General features: G+C 37.3%; 1 protein-coding gene across 1 annotated transcript in view; it reads right to left on the bottom strand.

The window, feature by feature from the left end:
- Positions 1-8,947, bottom strand: part of LOC115430000 (tenascin) — a 48,176-nt gene extending 39,229 nt beyond the window's left edge. Inside the window, exon 1 of the mRNA XM_030149856.1 lies at positions 8,691-8,947. The gene's annotated coding sequence lies outside the window, so the exon portion shown is untranslated. The remainder of the gene's footprint in view (positions 1-8,690) is intronic.
- Positions 8,948-9,828: the final 881 nt, after the last annotated feature.

The raw sequence follows: 9,828 nt of genomic DNA on the forward strand, positions 1-9,828 counted from the left end.
ACGGATCGAGTGCAAGTCTGTATGCAATGTGGCAAACACATGGCTTAAAACAATAGAAAGGTAGAGCTCACGTTCATTTTTACAGTCACTATACATCTGCAGGAGATCCATCAATCTAACACATCATTTGTCCCACCTCCAAATCTCTCACATACGTACAAGGACATGGTGTTTGTAGATGCTGTACATTATAGTCACTAGAGTTCATAACAATAGAAAAATTCAGACACTAAAATGTATCGGAAGTTACAGTGCAGCTGAAATGAAAAAGTCATCATGAGGTTTGATACATTCTTCTGAGATTTATTTCAATTTTTGTAGTAGTTTAGATGTATAGTTCAAAATGTTATGTTGTGTCCAATCCAGAAACTTCAAGACTCTCTAACTGCAACTATATCTGGTGAAGAAACAAAAATCATCTTATTTAACAAATATTCCTCAAATCAGGGTTTTTTACCTCAGCTAGAATGATAGAACTGTCACAAAGGCAAAACAACAGCTTCGACTTCTTTCACATCTAAGTTAACTCAAGGTAAAACAGCAAACATAACCATATTATTGACAAGTCAGATCCAGTAAACATCCTGTTGCTTGTTGGAGAGTGCAGTGGACACCTGCGGTTCATTGCAGTTAACATGACAGTAGCTGATCTTACACAACAGATAAGAGAAACTGAGGCAAACAGGAGCAAACATAATTCCTCACCCTTGCTCTACATAGACATCCACCAGCGATTAGATGATAGATTAAGCATTAATGAACAGTAAAGTCACTGCACCTTTCAACTGACTATATTATAAAATGTTGTATTATGTTTGGATAGCACTGTCGCCTCACAGCAAGAAGGTCCTGGGTTTGATTCCAACCAGGGACCTTTCTGTGTGGAGTTTGCATGTTCTCCCCGTGTTTGCGTGGGTTCTCTCCGGGTACTCTGGCTTCCTCCCACCATCCAAAGACATGCACTGACAGGTTAATTGATCAACCTAAAATTGCTCATAGGTGTGAATGTGAGAGTGATTGGTTGTTCGTCTCTATATTACAGCCCTGTGATGAACTGGTGACTCATCCAGGGTGTACTCCGCCTTCACCCATAGGTAGCTGAGATAAGCTCCAGCACCCCCCACGACCCTAGTGAGGATGAAGCAGGTTCAAAAGATGAATGAATGAATGTATTATGTTTAGATGACAGAAATTTTCTGACATTTTATCAAACAACCGATGAATCTTTAAAATAATCTGCAAAATTAATGACTAATGAAAATAAGCACCGGTTGCATCATAAAAAAAGACACAACAGCACAAAGGAAAAACCTCCAACAGTTCATAATTTTGATTTGGAATGTGGGTTCTTGGGTAAATATACTCAAGTCTTAGATGCTAAACAATATAAGTGATTCTTGCACATTTATTTTCAAATGACATTGACACAAGGCTCAGCACAGCAAATGCGTGACAAGTCAGCATTTTTTGATCATGATTGCATTTGTATAAATGTGGCAAGAAACACTGGAAATATACAAAAGGTACAACCAAATATTTACCACAAGGTCATGTCATCAACAAGACAGAAATGTAGAAAACCAGTCAGAAGAGGGTATTTCCCTAAGATCTCCATGCAGCTGTCCTTCATCACTTCCAAACTGCTCAGTCAAAATCACTTGTGGAAAGATTGGTGAAGTCAACAGAAATTCCTTTAAATCGGCCAAGCGGACAAAAGACAACACACCAATGTTAGTGTTTCAAGCAGCTTTAAGATGTCAGTTTGTTGATATTACCAGAGATCTGTCACTTGAAGAGCCATTTTATGTATCCAACACCAAACTGAAGATACTTTCGTCATTTCTAGGAGACACAACACCATGAGAAAGACATATGATATACGGTAGCATTCCTTTCATTAGTTAATGACTGTTTGCTCAAACACAGTAGACTTTATGCTCGTAACACCTTTACTGCACCAGTTGGGAAACAGAGCTGAAGTCATACTGAGCAGACTGCAGAGAAACGTTAGCTCAGGTCAACCTGCCTATGTAAACGTACTTATTGGTAAGTAAAGGAAATGTCAGATCATAAAAAATAACTAGTGTGGTGCAGCCATTTTTAAACATGATGCTTTCAGACACGGTTCAACTATGAAAAACATTGATGTTCCAATTAACACATCAGTATGAGCCAAATCAAACCTTCCTGGAAAGAGAAACCCAGTCGACCATCCACAGTGAATATGCCATCGACTGCGGTGAGCACCAAACCGTCTCGTCTTTACAGGAGTGAAGTTTGTCCAAATATGAAGTCATGTGTTTAGCAAGTTAAAGTCTTAGTGGAGGAGATCAGTATACCAGCTTTTCATACAGGGACAAAAAAGTCTCCTAAAAATGAACAGAAAACAAACATCCCAACACAGCAAGATATGATTCAGACCATTAATCACTGCCCAAACAGACTGTATCAGGCTGAAGTGACGTTAATTCTCTGACTGTTCTCACACTGTTCATCTGTTGGGTTCTTTTATAATATATGCAGCTGTGGAAACCCAATGATTTTAACCCCAACATTTAGCAACATCCATATCCTTATATCATCACTCCAATGACTAATTTGCTACATATTACCACAATAATGCTCAATGCTTTTGATGGTGTTATTTCAAATGTTGTAGGGTTGAACAACTTGATAACATTTTGAAGTTGAATAATTAAAGGTATTCCTGACATATTTAACCCCGTACAACCTGCCCCGTCAAAAACAAGCCACAAAATTTAATTTTTCATGGAATTGAGTTGTATACTAGAGCTTTTAACAAAATCTTTGCCACATCATTTTGTTTATGATTGTTTATATTGGGCGTTTTCATAATGCACCTTATATACCTGCAGTACGAAATTTGATGCACACATTTTCAACAAAACTTAACTGTACTAAAAAAAATCAATTAATAGAAATCTTTTTTTTAATGAATAACAATATACATGTTCTTCTTAATGTAACTTTTTGAAAATTATTAAAGACTTTCCTGCAGAAAGTGTGTGGATGATTTAACAATATATTGAAAAAAGCAAAATTTTAAAAAAAAAGCCCTATACAACAGTATTAATCTATTTAATTAGATACAGGTTTCAGAACCTGGCGTAGCAAATATGATACAAATGGTTTCATAGGGTTAAACATATGCTGTGATAGTACGTTTTCATCACAATCAGCTTCTATTCATTTTTCCCTGATAACAGACTCCATATCATTTTCAAATTTTCTTATATTTTCAGCATTAATAGCAACTGTCATGTTATTAATGAGTTAAGAATAACTTTAAACAAGTATGCACCTACAAGATTTCATCCCCTTTCCTGTTTCAGAGAGTACAACAGATGTTAAACGTGATTAAAGAGTTTCCTTGCACATCAGGTCACAGAGGGAGCGCCGTTTTCTTCTGGAGGAAACATTTCTGATGACAAAGTGGAGAAGAGCCCACTCAGAAAAATATCCCCCTTCATCAAAACCCCCCCAGCCTCGCTCACCCAAACCAATCAAAACAATCAAGCCATTACCATGACAACCAAGCTAGTAGCGTCTGATGTGGTGGACTGTGGGAGGTCGAGAGTTTTTTTGCGGATGTAGTGTATGTGAATTACACGGCACACACAAGAGCTATGAACACAACCTTAGACAGATTGAGGAGATTTTCCAGTAAACCAAAAAGCACAGTCTGGTCAACCCCCACCTCACCCCACCCCCCACACGCACACACACATTATTTCACTGGATTGTCTTTAGCTTGGTTGCATTCCCTGTGACACTATTTATGCCACACACTGCCATAATAAATGTCACACCATTTATTTCCATTCTATTCCATTAGTTTTTCCACCAAGCTCTTCTGTTAATAATGGGAGAACCAAAGCAGTGCATCAAGTCTTCTCCATCTCATCATAAAAGTTCTCAGTGGGGTTCAGGTCGCCCACTAGATTTCAAAAAACTAGTACATGTTTTTATTACAACCTGTTGTAACTATTGCAACGGTCTTTTTGTTGGTGTTAACCAGGCTTCTCTGCATTGTCCTCAGCTCGTCCAGAATGCTGTTGTTCTTTTATTGACAGGAACACATCTACGCTAGCATGTTTCTCCTGTTTTAGCTTCTCTTCATTAGCTACTGATGTCCTACAGAATCCTCTATTCATCTACAAATACCTTAAAGGAGTGATATTTTGCTTTTTTAAAGGGAATTATGCATTTTAAAAAATTTCCCTGTGGTCTACATAAACTGTAAATGCTATGCTTGGGTCTGAATTCTTCATTAATTCAACTCAACAGGTCCATCTATAACCCTATTTCTGAGTAATGACACCAGAAAGGTCATTTTGAATGCTGGCTCTTTAAATGCACATGACCCCACCCCCTACAGGTTGTTGGGTGTGCTGCTCTGTCCCGTTCAACCAACAATGGAACATTTTACGTACTCAGCTCAAAGTTTGGACATTTTCAGTTTTTACAACAACTGCTGCTGACAAACAATTATGGCGTACTTGAAGAAATGTTCCTGGGAAGTCTTGACCTTATATGTGCAAATGTTTTGACGTAACTAGTTATAGACGTAACAAATTAAGAAGGAATTGAAATAGGTTGTAGAAATCAACTTGATTTTTGCCGGAATTAATATAAAGATAGTTTTGCAGCACCTGGAGGGTTCAAATTCAAACTTTTTTTTAACAATTAGGGTCCAAATACACAAATAAATGAACCAAAGACTAATAAAAGTAGGTTTAGCAAAATATGACCCCTTTAATGGTCTTACTGCAGTTCACCTCTTTGACCTGCTTCATCCTAATGCTCCTTTGGGATCTCTAAGATCTGAAGGTCAGAGGAGATCAGGTTTTTGAGATGGTCTGGGGTGGCCTTTACAGATCAGACCTCTTCACTGTCTGCTTTTACATCTCATTTAAAAACACACTTATGTTCCATGGTCTTTGACACAGCGTGAGTTGTTCATTTTGTCCTGTTTTGCACTGTGTTTTATGTGGTTTTTGTGTTTCATTCTTTTGTTTTTTAATGTATTTCATTGGGTTCTGTACACACCTTGGTTAACTTCCCAATCTGTATTCTCTCTATCAAACTGATGAGAAGCTACTCAGTGCATCAGTTAGGGTTAAAGAACTTGTTGCAGCTGAAACATATTAATCACTACAGTAATTATCCAATGGAAGGATCTGAACTATTTGATCAGTTAAATCCAGGAGGGGATTTTTTTTGGCTGTGCAACTTATTACAAAATAAACGAGTCACAACTACAGAAAGCTATCTTACATTTCTTCAAGCTATGAGTTCACTGTATTTATTTCTCATAATTCTAAAGTGTGGAGATTACTGTGATACTGTAAAGCTGTGCCACTGCAGATTTAGGTTTGTTGGAAACATTTCTTTAGTCTTTATAGGCCATGTTATACCTGAAGCTCCTCTACTGAAGGAGGTGGAAATTAGGGAAAAAGTGGCAAATAAAATAAAAGGAAATACATAAATTTCCTGTGCAGCCCTCTTGCTCTGTCAAAATACAAAAGCAAAAAAAAAAAAAAATCAATAATTTTTATGTTTTTTCATGCCACTGCAGAAGAGTAAATATCATATCAGAGCTGCCATGTTCCTTCTGTAACAAGTAACTGACTGAATCTTAACAGTGAGCAATCGAACCGCTCAATGACATTTTTAATATCCCTAGAAACAAATACCAGACAAAATCTTGCATTTTCTACAGCCTGTAAACAGAGTCCAGAGGAGGTGTAAAAGTACTGTTTCCTCTTAGACTGCTTTAATAATAATATACTGAGAAGTATTCACAGATTTTTGGCCCATTGATGCCAAAAAACTATCATACAGTAGTTGCTTTTCCATTGGACATATGCGCAAAGCTTTACTGATATTTACGAAATGTCGAAGACACAGAAGTGCGTAATGTCGTTTTTTCCATTAAATTACAAAATGCGATGATTTGTTCATTTATTATAGTGAGATGACATTCCATAAACATGGTGACGAACGCAAATATCATGTTGATTTACAGATATATTCAATATTGTTATTAACTACACGTACTAAATTAAAAAATTATCGGTTTCCTGGTGTGTCCACACTTATCGCGCCGTTTCTTTTAAAACTCTTCTTCTTCGCTTGTTGTAATATCTATCAATATCTGTTTTTTTTTTTGTTTTTTTTTTAGTCACGTGACTCTAGTTGCAGAAAAAGGTCTTCCCATTGCAGTTTTGCATGATATATCAATTGCGTTACGCCCGAAAAACCACCTCTTGCCAGCGCAAAAACTTTTAATCTGAAAACAAGAGCTTTGGGGAAAATGTCATTTTTCCATTAGGTAAATTTGTATGCGCAAGTTATATTTGCATGATTTGAGGGTCAATGGAAAAGCGACTACTGATTCTGTAAGTGTACGAATTATCACTACCGTCTGTTGCCATGACAAACTGACGTCATCTTACTTGTGTACAAATACTTCTGACTGTGTTCACTGAGGGCGGTGACCTCTGACCCCTGTAGTTCACATGCCGACATACTTTGTGGGCTGAATCTGATATCCGTTTCCTTTTCGGCTCAAACTACCATCCATCTCCAAGAAAGTGTGACTGTTTCTAAAACCATGGTGAGGAAAACATAAACATCTCACACACTGAGTGATAGAGGGAAAGCTCACTGAAGCAGGAGGTCTGAACAGTGGATGTGAGTGGTCTGAACCAGATGTGCTGACACATCAGCCAGCTGCTATTTGAGGACTCAAACAATAGACACAGTTACATTACAGCTGTGGACAACATATGCATTATCCTGTACGTTTAACAACCAGATTTCCTGGAAAACATTTGACACTGGATATTTGACATTATCTGTTCATATCCAGGTTTTTTTTTTTTTTTAACCGTTATACTTCTTAGACACAGCATGACTCATTGTATATCTCTTACACCAAATTATGTGACTTTTCCTTATTTTTTTAACTGTTTTTTTTTCTTTTCATGCCTACACTTTTTATTGCTTCCCCTACACCCCGCTGTAATGCTTTTAATGTTTCATGTAAAGCAATTTGAATTGTCTTGTACATGAAATGCGCTATATAAATAAACCTGCCTTGCCTTATCCAATTTTATTTCTAAGCTTTTTTTTTTAAATGTTTTTATTTGTTCTATCTTTTCCACATTTGTGACATGAGTGGCCAATAACGCAGTGGTTCCCAACCTTTTTTGGCTCGTGACCCCATTTTAACATCACAAATTTCTGGCGACCCCAGACATTCAAAACGTACTTCTTTTTTTTTTTTTTTGCTAAAATTAATTTGTTTGTGATCATGTAATAGTTTGCTATACTACGTTGCAAATAAACTTTCATTTTAGACGACATTTAGTTTATATAATGTATATTATTATGGACAGAGGCAGAAAAGCCAGGTGGAGATTACTGCACAAAGTGAGAATTTTATTTTCCTTGGTCAGGATATGTATAGTCAGTCCAGCTTGAATTTACAAGGCTGACAATTAATACTGAAAAAACAAGAACTCAAACTATGAATTATGAAAGAGCTGCAGCATCTGAAACCAACCACAATGAACATTTGAAAGATAAACAGTACCACAGTGCTTCAGTTTCAGCTTCACAGTTTGTCATGTCTTTTATGTATTGGGATTGTCTCTCTCAACTGAACATATATTTTTTGTTAGTAATTTTTTTTTTAAACAATTACTAGAAATTTCAGGCGACCCCATTTGAACTCCATGCGACCCCACGTGAGTTCCCGACCCCACGGTTGAAAAACACTGCAATAACAGTTGAAAATATGTCTGTGAAATGATAAACCTTACAATTTCTTCAAAAAACTTAGGGAAGACACTGGAGATAGCACCAGATAGCATTAAGCCACCTGAAAAACTGAGGAAAACCTTAGAACCTACGCAGCCACTGCTCACCCATGACAATTTATATTAGACACTGAAGTACAGGGTGTCCAAAAAAAAATAGACATTGGAGAGATTACATGCTCAGGAGAAATGATGTCAAATTTTTTGGGACACCCTATATATCCTCCTGAATCCAAGCAATGCATTTTTCTCCTCTGTACAGGACAAGACTTTCATAGTTTTACTTGTCCACTGCTAAGGACATTCCATAAAATAGAAAATTAAAAATGTATCTGAAAATACTGTTGAATTATGCTGTTTCCAACCAATACAATTATTTGATATTAAAAAAAACCACAACTTTTACTTTCCTGAGTCACAGGAGGATATAACAATAAATATGATAATTTAGTCACTGGGTTAATCACTGCAGCGCTGGATTGAAATTCACCTCTGAGGCAGTGCTCTGGAATAATGTGATGTGTTTTCTCTACCCAGATATCATTTACCCTGTTGATCAATATCACAGTAGATCCAGGAAATTCCATCCACCCCAAAGAGCACCAATGAAGTGAAATTCCCTCCTAATTTGAATACAATAAAAGAATCTAGTGGTAAAAACATCAAAAATCAAAAACATTCTAATGCTTGTTTGTATGTACTGTTAACTTACAGCCAAAACAGTGACACTATTGTGAACAAAAACTGGACAAAAGAAAAAAGAGGTCAATGCAACCTGACTAATATACCACAACTATGAATAATATATAACAGTCATAATATTGAGCATGTTGTTGCACTTACGGTACAATAAGTTTGGACCACTTTAGCTCTGATCCGACAGAAATGATGTCCTCTGATGAAACTGCGAGTGAATGAGGGGACCAAAAAAAAAAAAAAACCCCAAACAAAACCATAAAGACGGTTTAAGTTCTATGTTCTCATCCCTTTGTCTGCATCATTATATAGAGATGCACACCAGCGTATACAATAAATTCATCCTGGGCGTAACGTTAATGGTACAGTTTGCTGGTGTTCGCAGTAGCCAACAGTAGCTGATATGTGCATGGGTCATCTGCCTCCCTGCAGGAAGTCTGTAAAATAAAGGAGCCAAAATCAATAGCGGTAATAAGCCGTCAACTGAACAAAAGAGGTCAGTGCTTCCAGACAGAGAGAGATTAGAGCTGGCATGCTCGTCTGGACCCAGCAGCATGAACGTGGCTGTTGTGTATCTGGACAAAGGTTTCACTACTAAACATCTCCACTTTTATTGGATGCACTCTGTATTAGTTTGAAAAGTTGACTTTGAAAACATGTGTGATATGCTCTGATGTTGGTCTTCAAAAAGGCTAAACCTCACCCTGTTAGGGTCAGGGTTAGGTCATGTGATACAGCTCCGGAAAAAAATAAAACACCGCTGCTAAACTATTACTGTCTCCGATTTGACCATTTATAGATATGTGTTTAAGTAAAATCAACTTTTTTCTTAATTCTCTAAACTACCAACAACATTTCTCCCAAATTCCACATAAAAAAATTGTTATTACCTCCGCCAAGGACGTTATGTTTTTGCCAGCGTTGGTTTGTCTGTTTGTTCGTCTGTCCGTGTGCAAGATAACTCAAAAAGTTACGGGCAGATTTGGATGAAAATTTCAGGAAATGTTGATACTGGCACAAAGAACAAATAATTAAATTTTGGTGGTGATTGGAGGTGCGGTTGGGGTGGGGGGCCACGGGGACCCACTGATCTGCCTTGGCAGAGGTCTGCACTCTCTGAGTGCTTTTCTAGAAAAGAGAGCGCAGAGTGCAGACCTCCGCCAAGGCAGGTCAGTAGGGTGAAAATTAATTTGGCCAATTAATATCAGTTCAACTCTGAACTATAGAAACAGAACACAAGTCAAACAAGTTGCATGAGCAGTGTAGGTAAAAAACTAAACACAAA

This window comes from Sphaeramia orbicularis, chromosome 12 (assembly GCF_902148855.1).
Source record: "Sphaeramia orbicularis chromosome 12, fSphaOr1.1, whole genome shotgun sequence".
Classification (NCBI taxonomy): domain Eukaryota; kingdom Metazoa; phylum Chordata; class Actinopteri; order Kurtiformes; family Apogonidae; genus Sphaeramia; species Sphaeramia orbicularis.